Source organism: Athalia rosae, chromosome 1 (genome assembly GCF_917208135.1).
Source record: "Athalia rosae chromosome 1, iyAthRosa1.1, whole genome shotgun sequence".
NCBI classification, from domain to species: domain Eukaryota; kingdom Metazoa; phylum Arthropoda; class Insecta; order Hymenoptera; family Athaliidae; genus Athalia; species Athalia rosae.
This window is the reverse complement of record NC_064026.1, coordinates 20,211,498-20,231,191: the sequence shown is the minus strand read 5'-3', so window position 1 is coordinate 20,231,191 and position 19,694 is coordinate 20,211,498. Positions and strand designations below refer to the sequence as shown.

At 42.8% G+C, this 19,694-nt stretch overlaps 1 protein-coding gene across 2 annotated transcripts in view; it reads right to left on the bottom strand.

Moving 5' to 3' along the window:
- LOC105684861 (toll-like receptor 6) overlaps positions 1-19,694 on the bottom strand; it is a 100,607-nt gene that overhangs the window by 67,047 nt on the left and 13,866 nt on the right. The window contains exon 2 of one of the 2 annotated variants that reach the window (XM_012398547.3): positions 1,698-2,239. The exons of the other annotated variant lie outside the window; for it this stretch is intronic. The gene's annotated coding sequence lies outside the window, so the exon portion shown is untranslated. Of the gene's footprint in view, positions 1-1,697; positions 2,240-19,694 lie in introns of those variants that run through there. 2 annotated transcript variants of the gene reach the window in all.

Sequence of the window (19,694 nt, the reverse complement as noted above, 5' to 3'; positions counted from 1 at the left end):
ATCGTTGAAAAATTCAACTCTGAAAATCCGTCTAGTGTTCGACAGAGTCTAGGCAAATTCTGTGAGCCCGATCTTCTTCCATTTCCTGGTTCTCTATCACTGGCCTAACGTGGGTATGTACTACTCGAGTTGCATCGCACAATCGGCACGAAATGGCGTTGTATCCACTTAAAGTACGACTCAAATCTATTAGGTGATAAATTTTTGTGCTAAGCTAGATGAGCCGACGTAACGTTCATATTTTCATTAAACTGAACCTGGTTCTCCGATCCTCGAAGTTTTTTACCTCAGCCTTTATACCTTCTTTTCCCTCATTTGTCTTCATTTTTTTCCCACTCTCCTGCGAGATATCCGCCGACCTCTGCTCCGCTCGCGCTCGTCTGTATCCAAACCTTGGGATGCTCGCGAACAAATGTAGAACCTGCTGGCTATGGAGAGGAAACTATCGCAAAAAAATATGAAATCTCTACGAACCTATGTCACGTGATATATCTTTTCGTTTCGAGCGAGCATTTACGTTCAAATTCAACACCCCCGGCACCCGCAAATTCTTCCTTCATCTTTAGAATCGGGAAAGAAATTGGAGGCGGACAAAAACGATTTTTTACTGCTTCAACGGGAGGGAGCTAGACGCCTTCAAATTTCAGTGTCTGCGATAAATTGGAAGCGTTTGAAAACAGTCGAAGGCGACACTTTCGGTGGATAAAGTCGCAAGTTCTTTCATGCCGTTAAATAATAGCTCGCGGAGCGGGAGCGGAAGTCCTGAGGATAATTGCAGTCTGGTGCCAAACAGTGAGCACTGCATTGTCCATTGGCCGTGAAGTGCTTATGAACAATTAGAAGTGTGCGCAAGTCGTTCGGTTAGTCAAAGTTGGCGAATAATAAACTTTGCGCACCGCGATTCCCGTGGGCTTGTGAGAAGAGGACAACCTGTTGGCGAACATGTATCAAACGGCAGGACACGTCAAGGACACTCGGGAGTCGGTTGGTACGTAAATCAGCTGAAGTATACTCGAGCGACCGTGGGAGGAGGGCGAAAGAGGGTGAGCGGAGGCGCGAGATCTTCGTTCCTCTTCGCACTGCAACCCGGTCCATTAAGTCATCTTCAAGTAGCGCCCGCGCGCCTGCTTACTCGATCACCTTGCTCGTGCTCCTTCCCTTTTTCCCGTCAGCTCTTTCGCAATTTTTCTTCTCGTTCCCCCCCTCGAATAATACAACGGTAAACTCAAGACACTCTTTACTTGATTCTGTACGCCATTTACACAGCCGGATTATTTTTTGCTCAACTTGTCGCACCCTCTACTGAAAATCGATAAACATCGCTTATTGGCTGCTGTTCCGTTTTAGCGGTTTTCAAAAGAGGGAAAAATTTCGCGAGGCTTCGCTACCGGATAGTTCACGAACAGGTTTTGATTTTTTACTTTTCGTGTAAATAATTAGAATTCAGGGTGTTGGCGTTTGAGTGAGCGTATCTTGGATCGAATCGAACGTATCTCGCGTGGATAATGTTTCCAGTCGAGAATAAATGAGGCACGGTCTTCATCAATTACAACGTGAAACATAATCTCTGCTCCCCGCACTTTGATTTCATCGGTTTTTCCTATGTCCATCCTGATCCATTCATATGAAACGTTCGTGATATTTTATCAAAAAGTTTTGGGTTACGACATCATCAAATGAAATAACAACTGAGCAGATCGTAAAATAAATTTTTTTTTTCCTTATATTTCATAAATTTGTTTTACAACAATCATCGTGAATAAGCGGGAATAGCGCAGTTTAACGAATCAAATACAAACTGACTTTCAATAATTTTTTTCTCTTCATATCATAAATGATGTCAGGGTGAAGGACTATATCAATATTCACATTTCATATTCTATCCTATTACGCAGCACTCGCACAGTGAAAATATATAATTTTTCTATTTTATCAATTATTTTATACAGTTTAGGTAACAATTCAAATTCAATTGCGAAACAGTTAAAATCAATTCCGTTATTACATGAGCCATAAAAGCTTTTCTATGATATTTCAATAATGCGTAATTTATATATAGCTATAATTAATAATATATACAAAATATAGTACATTATGCTTCCAGTCAATGAGTATGTATACTTATATACAGAATATATTTCACAATACAAACCAGGAGAACAGTAATAATAATCAGTCGAGCATTTGGGGGTGTGTGTTGCCTAGATAATCCTATACCAGTCGGGATCGAAATCGAAATCTGGAAGAAAAGAAATAAATAGGGGTGGTTAAATCAAAATTATAAAATAAACGCTGGAGTATAAGTGAGTCAAGGTTGATTGAAAAAATTCAGGAGGAATAAATGATGACGTTGCTTTTGAGAGGAGATAAGCCGGCTCGCTGTGGACCCGACAATAATAACAATAACAATACATATAATGATAAGGATAACGGTAATAACAATAATAATAATAATGGTAATATTCCAGTCACTGAAAAGGGCTGCAAAACGTGATACGCACTAACGAACACCGGTGGTAATTTGAAAAACGAGAATATATTCCGAATATGACGTATTTGGAACGTATGTACGTCAATTTTCTGACGTATTTAGATCAAACGATCGGAAAATTCATCTCGCCAATATTTTCGAGAACCATCCCGTACAGAGGTTTAATTATCCCGATACGTGGCTGGTGTGTGAAAAATTTAAAAAATAAAATGGCGAATGCGAATGTACGCTCACGTATAGCTACTTCGTGTTTATACGACTATAGTTTGCGAAGTGCAAATAATTTGTAACAAAACAGTAAAGGGAGCTCCGGCAACAAGTTTGCGAAGCGAATGATCGTTGAGACGTTATATTTTCCCCACTTTGTCGGCGTCTTTCATTTGACTACCAGGACTTCAGCGGTTCCCCTTTAATCGGGAAAATGTGAATTACGGTGGGCTCCATAAATCACGGTAAATCAATCAATTATTAAAGATTCACAAGTCTCACCGCGGTATTGGTTTTCTCGGTTTTTTCTTATTTGTTCCTTTTTTTTTTTTTTTTTTTTTCTACCTGAGACATCAAACTTGAATACGATAACGACTTTCGGGGGTACTTCTGACACGGTCTCGCAAACTTTTCTTTCTGCAAGGGAGCTTATAGCTGTAATCCCAAGAACACCGATTATTTGTCAGCGCTCGAAATCTTAACGTCGGTCATCATCGCTTCAAAGGTACAATAAACGCGCATATGGCACTTCGATCCGCCCGATGCGTTTCTATGATGCAAATTACTTGCATTACCCATGCGATGACCTTAAATGGTTTTTTGTCGTCGATTGATTTTTTTATTTCGCTGGTGCTCTATCAAAGGGTACCAACACGAGGGGGACAGGGTAAATATTTTGAGCCGCTGTTCGAATAAACTGAGCTCAATGGCTGGTGACGTGTACGTGTGTATCTGTAAATACTTTGTTGTTCGCGCGGGCCGCCACCGAATTTGCAGCGAGTGCGCTATAGATATGTTGGCCAAGCAATGGTACAATACCTATATGTATGTAGGTTAAACCGGTAAAGGACTCGGGGACAGCGGCATACCTGAAGAGGACAGGATTTTTTTTGCTCCTGGGGACAACAATGTGCTCTTATACGCAGGACCTCACTTCACCGAGACCGCTCGTTTCTAGTTTCATTTGTTCGTCGTCACATCTGCAGCGTTGATCGGGCACTTCCTTTCTCCGCCAGTACAATAATGCAATAATCAAACCTTCGGATCTGGACACATATCCGATATAGGTATGTATAAGGTACGCAGATCCGTCCGCCCCGTATACCAGACTCTGCATGCGCGTGTCCCTTTTGCGAAGAATTGAAAGAAAGCAGCGCGACGACAACGAGGGCAGTAAAGAAGGGAAAAAGAAAAAACGAATGAAAAAGAAAAAACAAGTGAATAAAAAACTAAAAAAAACTAAAAAAAAAAAAACTTATAATGTCCCCAACCACAGAATACGTTGCCATTAATTTTCATCTCTCTTCGAACTTGCTGCTCCAGATTACTATGGTCCAGGGGTACTGCACCGCCGTGACCATTGTCAGATAAATAGTCCCGGATGCCTCGGTCTACTTATATTCGCTTCACAATGCTAGACATTATAATTCTACGTAATCCATTCAATTCATTTAACGGAGGACTATAATTTTCCTCACGATTCGATTCCAGTTCTTTTCAATTCCGAAAACGATCGAACCTTCGACTCTCCCCTACACAGATATGCTACGTGATGTCCAACAACCATCCATCGTACGCATGCGTTTGACCGAACGACAAAAATTAAGAGATCGTCTCTGTTGTTGCGTCCGTTGAAATGATCAACACGGATCGCTGCTGCTGTGTTTTTTCATTCAGATTTCAGAATTTTTTCGATTGTATCCGATTCCTTCGGTACGAGCGAAGGGTACAATTTATTGCCTGTGATAGCGTAATGCGGACCTATTTTCATTACTTTCATCCGGAGCTTCGTCAATTAACGGTTATAACAACTATGAAATTCGTAGTCGAACGGAGCTCTTCGATTTATTTTAAATTACACGGATGTTCCGTCAAGTTATCCATTAGCTACCGCGAGACTCCGAGTACATAAGTACGGAAGGTTAATATATATATATATATGTAATGATGTATGTACAATAATCATTGTATAAGATTTAGCCGATCTCTGACATTAAATACATAGCAGCTGTTCAAGCGCCAAATTGAAGTCGGATTCTGGACCCGAACTCCTCGGTTCTCTCGCCAAGTTTTGTGGCCGGACTTCTGAACCCTCGTTTAGCTAGGCGGTGTCCCTTCACTAATTTTAATAGCCGACTTCCGCGACTGACTCTAGGTCGCAGCGTCTCTCAACCTCGATCGCGAACGAGGGATTCGTTGGCGACTCGCTGAATTTCACAGGGTTCAAAATCACGGGGGGCAGGTGGAAACATAGTTTACGGCTATTCACAAATGCAAGTTGGGTGGTCGGAAACAAACTCGGTGTAACAAAATCGCCATTGAACGAGTCAATTTACGTCAGTGCAGCTGTACACGTGGGAATAATCGGGGGCTCCGGTTATGTGGTCATGTGTGTGGCTCGAATTAAAGGACAGAGGCGGCAGAAATAGAGACATTAGCCCGACGGACCGATATGGTCTTTCCGCACGTACGAGCGGAACGATAAACGCTAACAGCGTGAATGGCTGAGCACGGCTCACGTAGCTACCCAAAACCAAAGTCACGCAAACGGTTACGTCCCTTTGTCATTAGGACCGACCGGGGCGTGCATATGTCATGTGGACACGCGCGGCACCGCGCACGCCCGCCAAAGTAAAATGTTATACGGAGGCAAGGTACATACGTCGGTCGCATACGCGCGTCTACATACATCACATCACATACTCTATCTGATCCGGCGGTGTCCGTACGATGCGTCGGTCGAAAACCCTGTATACTTCGTTCAGGGACCGCGGAGAATCCGGATTCTGGATTTTAGAGGCCGGACGAAACTACGTACAGCACCAAAGTTAGTCCGGCAAAGCCACCGCTCCGTGTATACCCATTCAATTTCCAGGCATTCACCGGGGGCTGCAAAAACGGGCTACCGTGTCAGGAGGATATTGAATGGCCTTCTGGCGAACGACTGACCGAACTGACAAAGAAAACTATGAGAAATCACCCGGTCAAATTACTCGCTAGTACCTCGGTCGGGACCTCGGTTCATAGTAGGTAATCTCTTCCGTTATAACCGACTTCGGAATTGATTGAAAATTTTGAATAATTCTCGAAAACACGTCGAACCGAAACTTTCAACTCCCGAGCAGTGTCATTTTCTCGGATGCTTGGAAAAGTGGAGTCTAGAAAATATTGGATGGCGTATTTACTGGAATTTTTTTCTCTTTGGGAACCATCTTTCGGTGGACCAAGAATTAACTTAATTCCTTCAACGGTCGCTCCTGCGATTTCATACCGTAGCGAGAAAGTTTCACGGGTCCTCTCTGCGAGTATTTCTCTCTTAATGCGTCCGAGAAAACGGAAATAGTAGAAATAGTTTTTCGCGAAACGTTCAACTGCACGAAAGGGTAGTATGGTCTGTCAATTTGAGCGCGGACGTTTTCACGACCACACCCATGGGTCACGGGCTAAGAACCGGGCGCGCAGAAATTTTCAGGTCCCTTCCGGTATTTTGTCATTTGTACCCTCCAATTTGCCATTCTCCGCAGCGGTTACACTTTTCAAATTACAGTGCGACCCTGGCCTACCGTGCGATTCCATGTACCGGACCCTCCGCCCCCTCTCCTCCCGACAGTTCCGAACCACGCATAACAATAAGATAACTCGCCCTTTCCTGCGTCGGGGCCGACACCGATATAAACAAGAATTTTTCCTCCGGGCTCATCGCTGGATCTTTTCATTAATTTTTGACATATTTGCGACTACGACAACCATCGTTTTCACCGAGTCGCATTTCCGTCCGACGGTGTGTCGCCAAATTGCAAATTCTTTTCACGTTGTTCCTCTGTAACGAAAAATCGTCGTTTGTAACGAGATACTACGGCAATAACGCTAGAGCGAACCGTTAACACGAGTAGTCGTCTGGTTCATCGAGCATGAAAGTATTTTTCCCGAAAATTCCAGTGACTTGCGGGAGCTTGAAAAGGAAGCAAGAAAATCCGTCGTATCGAGTGACAAAATCTTAGGCGTTCAACACCTGCTGCTCGGGTGCTCGTCTCATGCACGCCCGACCGTGCAGTGCCGCGACCGTAACGGGTCTGCTTGTGAAAATATATCGCAGGGACGCCGACGGTGCCGGGAAATCTGATATTTTTGGCACATGTCCTTAATTACGAAGCCGGAATAGCGTGGGAGCCGCAAGAACTCGGCGTCAACCGATCACGTGCTTCGTTATCTCGTGCCCGCTTACGTGTTACTGCGAAATTTGTGACCGTGAACAGAAAAAAAACTTGAACTCTTGCGAAGATCGCCACAATTTTTCGTTGCTCGACTTTTGATAGGCGAAGCGCTTCCCTTGCTTCGGTAGTTCCCGCGGAGCATGGTCTTCTCGGTCACAGATATCCGAGCATCCCTCGTTCGGCTTTTATTCATTCCCGGTACGAGGACCGTATGTGTGAAAATATCCGTGGAATGGCGTGGTCCGATTCGCGTGCGTGTAAAGGTAAAAAGGAAAGAGGGAGGAATTCAATTTGCGGTTTTTATTGAAAATTGTTACCGGAAATAATAATTGCAAGCGGTGACAGTGACGGAGACCCTATACAGAAGTAATTGTTCGCGGTTACGTCGTTTAAACGTACAATGAGCGCGGGCTGGTTGGTCGACGTTGCTACCTATAGGTATACACCGTTCCTCGTACATCACCTGCACCGCTATTACCGTTCGTAACGTGTGCGTTTAAAGCCTCGCTAATACACGTGCAGGTCACGTGAGAATCTCCGTCGCGCAGGGGGGGGGGGGTGGCTGATGTTGCCGGGTTCGTTGGTGCCGCCGTTGTTGCGTCGCGGACGTATCCGGCCCGCCTTGAAATGCAGATTACCACCGACGGTTTATGAGAGCTAATAACCAGGGAATTGCGTTAGAATCTACGGGACGATCTTGCCAATATTTCACACCGATTCTACCGTTGTGTCAGCGGTCAACGGAGATAACGGTGGATAGGGTGAGAATCGACCTGTACAATGCCCTATTTACACCGTCGGTACGATCGCTCGGACCTACGCGACCGTACCTGGTGTTTAAAGTCAGTTGGTCAGTCGGAAATTTTCAAAGTAAATCGATTCAATAAGTCGAAATACGTCAATGCCACAAAATACGCTTGGAGAATAAATTCTTCGTGGGGCGTTTTTTTTTTTTGATACCCACTTCGTACCGGTATACCATCATCGGAATTTCGTAGATTTTCATTCGGTTCGCCGAGGCAGGGTGGACTTGGGAGCTGCTTTTGGAGAAATAACGCGGTTTCGGTCAACCCGGATTAATCTTAAGCCACTACCGCTAGTAGGTGTGCACCGTGCTCAGCGGCGATTACGCGTGCTTTGAGCGGCTCGTAATTGTCGAGGGTTTACCGCTTTGCATAAGAAGGTATGGAAGATGGGCCTACGAAGGATGATGCGGTGTCTTCGGGTAGCATCCCTTCTCCCCGATTTGCTGGAATTTTCGTTTTCTTATCTTAATTTCTTTTTTTGCCGCTTACCGCTTTAGTTTCGCTTTGCTTTTATTATTTCCATGCCGTTCTCGGATGAAATAAATTCGGCATTTTCGAGCTGAAAAAAGTGACCGAGTGTATTTTATCTCTCAGTTTAGGCTGGGCGTAGACGCGAGGAAAAGGGGGAACCCGTGGGGAACGGGATTCCCGTACGAGCGCTTAGGATAACATATTCGACGCGTGGACCGGGAATTCGAGAATGAGTAGGGAACAAGGAAATACTCTGCAAGCGGAACATCGGGGGAGTCTCTTTTCCGCGATATATAGGTCATATTCTTCTCTTATCTCTCGATAATTTACTTCCCATATCTGTCCCATAACTCCACCGCCCTCTATTCCACCCCGTCCCATCCCACTCCCAAAACTCCATATACCTTCGTCTTCTGTCCCCGCCCCAATACGTCATAAACAAACCCTCCGATCTTGCTCCAAAATGTATATAGAGTCCATGTAGAAATCGAAATTTTTCCCTTTCCTATATCATACGCACGCTGCAGCCGCTGTCGATTTCAACTACTTCAGAATCTTGAACGGAAGTTTGACTGAAAATTACTATTTCGCTTTTCATGAACCGTGAACTTTTATTTAGGCCGTGTCGTTTAAACGACGATTGGAAATAGTTCCCTATTCTAAGGACCTAGATCTAATGACTCTGGAAATGAAATTGATCAGTCGATCCAACTCATTCATACTTGACTCGGAATCTCAGCGCTCGAACGACTCCTCGTAAAAATATTTCGGACTCGAGTTGCCAAGCGGGTATTTAATACGTAAAGATTCGTCTGCCAACTCGGCGTCTGCAGTCGCCGTACGGTTGAATCGGACCTTGACTACGACGGGACGACGACGGTTCGGTAGTTTGCTGATTTTTAGGGGTTTTATGATATCTTACAAGCCATAAAACCACGACGTAAACTCTAATGGTGAACGGGCTCGGCGGACGCCAAGGGCGGCGAATCTCCTTGTTTTTATTGACGCCGCGGCACAACATGCGACTTTCCGAAGATCGTCTATATAAGCTGCCCTGGGGGGCGCAACTTCCCACCACACAGAGGTGACTCCGATACGGCTCTGCGGTCTGAGACTGCGTGGTTTTCTCTAGGTATACAACCACACCCCTCAAGACGCGTGGAATATATACAACGGCGTCGAATTTTTATAGCGCTCTATTTATAGTTCAGGTCAAGTTTGCGCTGACGACGCGCGACGTCGAATCCCCCCGCGGATAGCGAAGACTAAACGACCGCACAAAACCAGGAGCTCTGCTCCCTTAACCTACCGACATACCGCGATAGAAGCGATGCGTAACCAATACCGTACACCCCTCTCGTGTCCTACGTATGCACGTATACGCGGCACGCGGGATACCATAGCCATCCATCACCCGGATCGCCGCATTCTCATATCACGACCCCGTCCTAAACTTGTTACGGGGAGAAGGCTGTGCGCGTAGAATTCGAACTGTGATCGGTTATTCCGGGAGAATAGCTAACCGAGAGAAAAAGTACACCGATGCGTTGGTATAGGGTGGGTGTACGGGGTGTCCCGTTTTGAACGAAGGGTTTGATCATATCGAGAAGGATTCGTCGCAGCAAGAAATGTAGTTCCGATCAAAGTTTCAGGATTTCTGTCGCAACTCCCGAGTCCATGAACAGTTGGGATCTGTTTTTTATTCCCGTTCGATTCGTTGTCGAAACAGCTATGATTTATACGCAAAAAACCGAAAAGAATCGACTTCCATTTCAAAGAACAAAAAACCATCGTTCAAATTTTCTTCAATGTGACAGGTGTGGCACGTGGTTTAGAATTAATTTCACGACTCGGCGACCTTCCGGGAGCCAAAAATTTTCAACCGAACCATCTTTGGTGAGACACATTTTTCAGATAATCGAAGCCTCGAATTGAAACGGAACACCGTGTACATATCCGTAGAAAAAGTCAGCTTATAATACCGGATGTATAAAAAGGGGAGGCAAAAAAATAGTGTAAATAAAATAGGAGCAATAAATTGTCGCGGATAAGGTGATCGTCTGTGAATATAGAAACGTTGCGAAGAGCGTACAATACGCGCGGAGAACCAGATCCCAGCCGCGTATCATCATTTTTTTCACATCAAAAGACCGGTGCACGCGCATTCACTCTACGTGGATATACGTGTATATTCAACGTTTCCACCTGTGTCCCATGTAATCTTCATTGACACGTTAACCTTTGACGTTACATATTACATGGCGTTGGCAATTCCACGGTTGCATATTTCCAGACGGACGGATGATAAATATATGGACTTCTGTGACAGGTGCCGCGACTACGTGTACACGCTTATACGTATGTACGTATCACCCGTCTGCTGTACGTGAAAACGTCGACACGGTTGTGTTGGAAATGCATCGAAGATGCGAATTCATCGTTCCCACGTCGTTAACATGTCCGTATGTCTTTCATTTTCAGATAAAATTTCGTTCCACCCCTATACTATAGCGAATTTCTACCTCACTTTGGTAACGACGTAACGTCGTTATTATTTCATTCGATTTTGGTTTTTTTACGAATGAAAAACGATTACATGACTTGATTAAAAAATACGTGTCAATGAGCAATAATTCTCAGTTTAAAGCAATAAAATTCTCCGATAAAATTTACGTTTCATACCGCCCGAAGAATCGACCGACAAATTAATTAAATTCTCATAACAGACGGGTTCAAAATATCTCGCGAAAGATTTATAATTATAATTGCACTTTATCTCCGTCTCCGTCTCACTCTCTCTCTTTCTCTCTCTCTTTCTCCGCAATGATCCATTTTATACATGTAAAATGAGAAGCAAGAAAGAACTAGGTGATATTAAGAGCGTAAATCCAACCCCGTTCCACTATCCGCGCGTTGGATGACGAGGCAAGGAAAAATTACCGACCTTCGGTTTCAATTAAAATTTGGGTACATCGAAGAGAAAGAAAACGTTGCCGCCCTATCGGAGATATCACATCACACCTACGTATGTTCTATAAGTTAAACACGATTTTATATACCTATAACGTCTCTCGAAACAAATTGCTCGCTGGTTGGCGACGAGCTTCGTCTATATGTATAGGTATATGTCCGCAGCGAGGAATACTCCAGCCATATGGTCGGCTGCCCCCAATTACTAGACGTAATTGTGTCCAACTGTCTGCAGATGGATTCCACGCGGACGTTTCGCGGTGTCAGTTCGTTCTGACTCGACCACCGACACGATGCGACGCGACGCGTTTCCGAGTCACGGTGCGAGCTGTGCATGAAAACGAGAGAAAAAAAAAAAAGGAGAAAAAAAAAAAAAAAAACCAGTAGGTAGTTATTCTGGCGCTGCGGAATGTCGCTCGCAATTCTACGGGAGGAAAAAAGATGGCAAAAAAAAAGTTAAAAGCAGAATTTTTATTACATATTTTTCTCTTCCTCACACTTTTTGCATTATATATATTTTACCTGACCGTATGCGTCTACCCTATTATTATAACCCCGCAAGTTTCGGTATATATGTGCATATTTATATTTGTGCTCCTCTATAATCACTGGTACGGTCTTTCGTAATAATTTATTCAGGGAATCGCCGTGTACGTATCATTGATTGTGGACCCCGATAAACATATACGGGGTTTCGTTATCTGCGTTAGGTATCCGTTACAATTACGAAATAATACGCGCATATTGTACGTACGTACATATATAGACCCGCATATAGGTACGTATGTACATGTAACCTCCATGGAATTTGGTATTCAAATTTAATTAATATGTAATACCTACACGCGTTTCTATGGATGTTCTAATAATAACAATTGAAATTAAAATAGCAATTAGAAAGTACGTGTGACATTTGAGGGTAAAAGTTGTGACTATCCGCGATAAGTCGATCCCATATACCTGCGCGATTTAACCATCTAATCATGGCTTGTGTATACAGGTGATAGAAAATATGGAGAGAAGTTTTCGGATGTGGTATTTCTATATGGAAATTTCTAGCGGAGAAAGTAGTAGGCCGGAGATAAAGGTAACACTTCGTAAAAATCAATAAATGGTCGGAGGGGGTGCGAGCGCAAAGAGGCGCTTGCAGAGGAGGTGAGAGGGGGTTGTACGTTTGATTTAGGTGGCAGGCTGCGTACGGGCCGTATTTCCCCATAATGCGGATTTTACGGGAAGCTGACTGCACATCTGTAACTGGCGCCGACCCACCAAACGCTCTACGTCGCCCACATGTTCCGCCATATACCCGACCTGCACATGAATCCTCGCCGTCCCGGGGAATCTCCTGTACGACGTTACGCTGTGTCACATTGTTTACGTCGCTCTTTTTTTGTTACATTTTTTTATTTTAATATACGCTTCATTGGGACGTCCATTATGCACGAAAACAAATAGAAGATTCTATGGCGCCGGATTTTTTTTTAATATTTAATTTGGAACTCCCGTAAATTGAGTGGCCCGCCTGCACAAGAGCATCAAATATATGACACGATCGAGCTCTGCACATGCGATTCGCGAGTCCTTGAGTTTGACATTTAATTTAGGGAGAGGTAATGGTAATGGTGGTACGTACAGCATTGTAATCGGTGTGAATAGCTCGATTCACTCAACGCTCGGATCGATAAAGTCCCTCGATAGTTTCGAAGAAAAATTCATCGTCGGGAAAAATAATTATATACGAGGCGTTTTAGTTTTTTTTACATATTTCCGTTGTAATTAGTTCAATAAAAACGATTATCCAATCCCTGAATCGATTTACCTTCGAAAAAGCCCGCTCCTCGTAGGTCCGGGTAAATTAATCTCGTTGCACGGTTCGAAGTGGGTAAAATAAAAATTTATCCGCCCCGATTTCAACGGTCCACTCGCCACCGTAGTCCTGCGCCCGAACTGCTCCGAACTGCAGCTGTACGAAAAAATTCCAAATCTCTGGTCAGTCCCCGAATATTTTGTTTGATATATGGATTTTTTTTTTTTTTTCAATTTTTTCATCCGAGACTCCGATTGAATGTTTTCACCTGCAGGATTACAACTATAACTGACGTTACCGTAATAATTATGCACGCTGAATTTCATTCACGCGGCGCTGCGTTCATGCCAACTACGAAATATGAACGGAGCTGTTTCCCCACCTCTTCTCAACACTTGAGTATGTTTCCCACTGCACTAATGACGCTCGCTTTCGGCCCGAGGAACGTGCCAGAAACTATATTTTTTTCTCAATTTCAACTGAATGCCGACAAAACCTGCTGGGAGTCATTTTTGTCCCCAAAGTATCGTCGTCGTTATAACCGTTGACATTGTCATCATTTCATTTCATTACATTCATAATTAGCGATGAAATTGTTTGCAAAAATTACCGCAAACCCCGTTTCATTTAGAATTACAGCGAACCCAGACAATATCATGTAATGGATGCCATACAGATGATACGTGTGCAGAACACAAGTGCAAACTTGTGTGGAATCGTTGGAAAATTATGGACGATCATCCGGTATAACACATTTCGCGAGTACCCAATACCTAACCCATCCAATTTTCCCCACAATTCCTGATCACCTCTATCATTGGTAACGTGTGTTATACGGATACACCCGCATCGCAATCCGCCTGCGTCGAACGAACGATTTCTCCATGATATCGTTGCGCGATTGTAATTCCGCAGTTGCGTTTAGTTTTTCACGATACGAGGCACAGCTCATACGGTGCGTGTTCAAAAAGTAGAAACGAAGAAAATATTTTTCAAACGTAATCAAAGAGTGGGTGAGATACGCAGAGGAAGGCGGCGTGTCTCCGAATTCGTGATCGAGGAGTGGTTGAGTTTTTCCCGCGGTGTAAAAAGTCACGGTATAGCCTACAGCCGAGCTCTGCCGTAGAACACCGAGTTGCCAGTGCCCCTCGTTACTTCGTCGAGATAATCTCGACACGCTGCTCCATAAATCGCCATTATCTGAATAAACGGTCCTATTACTTCAGGTAGCGATAAGCACCCAGCAGGGACTCTGTCGAGCGATGCGTCATATTTCATTGGCCCATACGTTACGCGTTACTGCAGCAGCTACATGTAGGCATTTCTACACCCCGATACACCACCCGTTCCTCCCTCCCCCCTCCCCCCCCCCCAGTCCCCCGCACCGCCGTTCGGTAGCGTATTTACGTAGGAGACGGAAACTCGATGCATCTCCGCTCGTCCGTAACGTCAGGACTTGTTACCGAGATGAGAATCGAATTACTTGATTTAGGGAAGAAAAAAGAGAATTTCGTACCCGCGTGCATGCGGCGCAGCCGATGCGGTATAGAGTGGCAACTGTCGACTGCAACTTCGACAATTATTAGAAATTGTCTCGAAACGAGTAAAAGTTTTAAAACAGAGTTACCCCTAACGGCAGATAAAACCTTTTACCACGGAAGAACACCTACGAGCACACGGCAAAGCAACGAGAGCGTTATGAACAAACTTTTATTTCTCTTCGGGCACGCGTGTCTCATATTAACGTTGTCCCGCTCCCCCACGTCCTCTCTCCCTGTCTCTCTTTGCCTATCTTCTCTCTCTTCTCTCTCTCTCTCTTCTCCACACTATCCCCGTTTACTTCTATCTCGGCTCCTCCGACATCGTATAACCGCGCGCGCGATACCCGCTCGTACAATTTCTTCTTTCATTTTATTCTTTTGTTCATCTCTTCTTCTCTCCTCTTCTTTTTCTCTTTTATTGTACCCGGTGGTTATATAACGGTATAAAATATTCCGTTCCTCTATTAGGAAATGTCACCCTGTGGTCGCAATTTACATCGCAAGGCAGAGCCCTGGAAGTTCATTTCTCCATCGACATTCACCGCGTGTATATAGCCGCCGTTATACAGAACGTGATACGAACGCTATTCCTACCAATATGTACCTCTCCATTCGATTATCGTATCTACACGGCAATTACAGCTATTTATCTTATTTTTATTCATTCGATCTCCCGCTTATCTTTGCATCGGATTGCTCAGACCGGGCGAAATTTTCAAATTGCCGCCACCGTATGGGTTCTAAAAATTAGAGAAGATAATCCAAACTTCAGAGGAATGTGAAAAATCGCCATGATGAGAAAAACGAAAGGACCGAGAGAAGGTTATAAGCTAGGGTCGCTCATACCTCCGGTAAGTCCAGGAAGAGTTGAGAGTCAAAGTGGTGAAAATATTTATGGAAATATAAGGCAGTTAAATTTTTTTAAAGCGAGAAGAGTAACGAATATATCTTAGACTGAACAGAGACAGGGCTCGGTTCATCGGTGGTCACCATCTGTCGTTGCATTTATATGTCTGTAGCCCCCCCCCCCCCCCCCCCCCCCGCCGGTCAAAGTTCACCGCAGGGGTGCCAGCAGCGACCAGCCTTCGATAAAAACGCCAGCGATCCTTCTGGCTTTCCTCTATATATTTATAATCGGAACTACACACTTCATACGTTATGACCGTTGCAGGTCCGCTTTCTATTCGACAATAGAACTGTAACTAGGGAACGATTAATTTCAATGAATAAAGTATGTAACCAAAGACCGCTTTGTGAGTTCTTTTCCACTGGCAGCCTTCCATTATCTCATTGGCGGCAATAAAATGGTTCTTCTATAAAGACCGCCAAATGGTAGGTTCTAGTGTGGCTCGTACTACAGCCACTACCGAAGTCACGTGATCATTGAAAGTTGTATCCAGTTAGTCAAATGACACCTACGGTGTTGCGTTCTTATTGTAAAATCTGATGAAAATATCGAATCAAGCGGATTGAGTTAGACGCAATAAAAGATGGTTCGAAAAAAGGAAATCGGATGCAAAAGCCAGGCAGATTAGATCTTAAGCTCGATCTTAAAACTTTAGCTCTTGGTGGCTCGAGTGTACCGGTATACATATATATTTTCAAATATCAAATTCGGTGTATTTTTGGATTCCGTTGGTCGCGCCGAAACTTCGACTAACAAGAATTTTTCAACTTGAATCCTTCAAAGTTACACGGCTCCGCGGATTTGGCTTGCGAGTAAAAACAATTTAAACTTCTGTTCAAAGTCCGCGGTATGAAATGATCCCAACTCCGCGAATGTCAAATATCACTAATGGAATCTCTGTACAGAGTCCTCGGAAGATAATAATCGGACGATAATTTGTCATCCGGATGATCGTCCTCGGCTCTGACGTCAAATAATTAGTGGGATGATGGTAATGGAAAACAAAGAAAAAGAAACTAGTCCTTGGTTACATGCTCTAATATAGAATTATACGGTAATTATATATTCCGAATCCCAATTGATACCGATCACTCAATTAGTACAGAAATCAATACACCGTTTTTGTTACCGGATTGAATACGCACTCCCGGATAAATGAGGCTCCATAATCGGGATTCATTTTATCAGTCACTCTAATGAACTAACTAACTCAGGCGCGCACGTGTACACGTGTAGGTACCTATATATATGTAATGTACCGACTCTATATATGCTATTGTATTTTATTTTAAGTAAAACAATATTTGTTGTCTGCGTCCCCGAATTACCAAACCTTAGACCCTCAACTTAATCTTAACCAGACCCTATTCTTTGTTCACACTCCCGGCACCTACTACTAAGAGGGACCCTCATAAAATCATATATCTTTTATTACCTATTTCCTATCCATCTGCATTGCAGCTATAACGGTCAGCGTCATACTGACAAACTTTCCATTCCCAAAATCGGTATTCCCCCTAATTTTCCTATTGGCTAACCCTTAAAACTCAAGGTTCCTCCCACAATCTCTTCTCCTTAAAATTCATCCCTCAAAAGCAGAATAAGTTCAGCTCCCGACCAGTACACTACAAAAATCTTCCAGAAAAGGACTCCAACATTCTAAAATTTTAATAAAAAAGATTTGTTTCACTGAACCAACAGTTTTGTGTTGACCTCATCCCAAATCACCCCGATTTGACGGTAGTGAGCCATTACAAAAAATTGGTGTCAGAAGTAAAGATCCTGAAAATCCATAGTTCGCGAAAATAATTCAGCAATTTGAATTATTTACCTTTATCGTAACCATTGGATTCTATCAAATGAAAAATCGTGCAACCAATAGGTACGCAGTCACCTATTGCCGATAAATCATTAGCCAAGTACGCAGAACTCAATCAAGTGATTAGTTTTATCTACTGCTGCTTGAGACCGGACTCACAGAGGACAAACTGAATGAACCAGTGAAATCAAATCATACTAAATCTTACAAAATCTACAAAATCTACAAAATCTACAAAATCATACTAAATCTTACAAAATCTACAAAACCTACAAAATCTACAAAATCACACAAAATCATACAAAATCAAAGAACTCTACAAATTCTACGAAATCATACAAAATCAAAGGACTACAAATTCTACGAAATATACAAAATCAAAGAATAATACAAATAATCAAAAATCGTCTCGATCTCTGAAATCCGCTGAATCATCAAAATCGACTCAATCTCCGAAATCGTCCAAGTCATCAAATCGAGCTAATCTTCAAGAATCTACAAGATCTTCAAACATCTAAATCAACGCCTCAATACAACGATCAACCAACAACGCTGCAGAGGAACACCAATGCTAACCATAACTCTCGTCTACCTACTGTAAGTCATTGTGCAACTATAATCCTAAATCTATACTAGAAAGAAAAAAAAAACAATCAAAATGCCTACCGACACGATACAGTCTACTACTATTAAAATAGAATTAGCTGAAAAAATGCTAACAGTCTTCGACGGAAATAAATCCAAATTATATGAATTTTGCGACAATTGTGACAAATCCATGTCTTTAATAGCTGAAAATGTCAAACCTATATTATTTGCGATAATCGAAACAAAAATCACGGGAAACGCACGAGCTCTAATTCGAAATCGATCATTTGCTGATTGGGAGTCTCTCAAATCATATCTCCTAGACGCATATTCAGAAAAACGATCACATGGTCAATGGCAATTAGAATTATCCTCTTGTAAACAAAACCACAATGAAGACGTAATCTCTTACTCTCAAAAAATTGAAAACTGTCTTATCAAATTGACAAATAGCCTAGACAGTTCTCTTTCACACGTAGAACGAGCTGCATGTGTAAAATTGCTTCAAAATCAAGCTCTTAATGTCTTTATAGTCGGACTGAAAAGAGAATTATCAATAATTGTAAAATCACAAAGACCCCTCAACCTAGAAGACGCTGTACAATACGCAATTGCAGAGGAAAATGAAGAAAAATCAAGACGCGAAATCGCTAAATTCCAACATTTGAATCTCAAAGATACAAGGCATTGTTCGAACTGCAATAAAGCTGGACATACGACCATCAACTGCTACTACAGAAACTCACATACAAACATTCCTCGAACATCCAACTCGCAAATAAAACAAGAACCTCACATTAGAAATTTCAATTCAAATGACCCAAGATCATCAGGAAGAGTAAATACGATTCGCAACCAATCAAACTACGTTACTAAATCTTGCGCCTATTGTAAAAATTTAGGTCACACAATTGACGAATGCCGAAAACGAGCCTATAATAACAATAAACGACAACACGATCAACGAAACATGAATGACAGAAATACGAATCGACAGAATTATCAAAATCCTCCTAATCATTCCTCTCATACACAAAGATCCCATCTAAATCCAAGCTCTTCTAATGACACGAATGCTTTAAACTCCAATCGGGCCCCGGTGACTGCCACACCGAGGAGGATCCACAGCGTAGAGGCAGACGAAACCCAATAATTCAAGGTGTAACGACGTACGTTCCCTTAAATTTTGAAGAATCTAAGGAAAAATCCATCGATCTACTCTTAGACACAGGTGCCGATATCTCAATCATTAAAATCTCAAATCTAAAAGGCGATACTCCATGCTACGAAGATGTTAAGCTAAATATCAGAGGTCTAACCCCTGAACCTTTCAAGACAGTCGGATACTGTTATCTAAATATAAAAATTGGTCGACAAACATATAAATCCATTTTCCACGTAGTAAGAAACGATTTTCCAATTCAATTTTCCGGAATCTTAGGAAACGATACTCTCAAAGATCTTCAACTTCATATCGATTACGAGAATAATTTATTACATTTTCCCACCGTATCTATCCCGATGCAATATATAGAGAAATCCCTAAATCAAAATACAAACTTTAGAGAAGAAACACCGACTACCAACGAACAGTTCAATTTGGAAACAAACTCACAAACTTACACGTCAAATGTAGAAAACACGAACGACACTTCCGATTCAATTAAAATACCATCTCGATCCGAAATGATCATACCAATTCGAATAACGAACTCCGAACTAACGGAAGGTATAATCTCGAACCAGGAATTAAAAAAGGGTATTTTCCTATGTCAGAGCATTGTAAAAGTAAATTCGAAATCAGAAGCGCTAACCTCCATAATAAATACAACGAACTCCGAAGTATCAATAACGAAGCCCCAAATCCGTATGG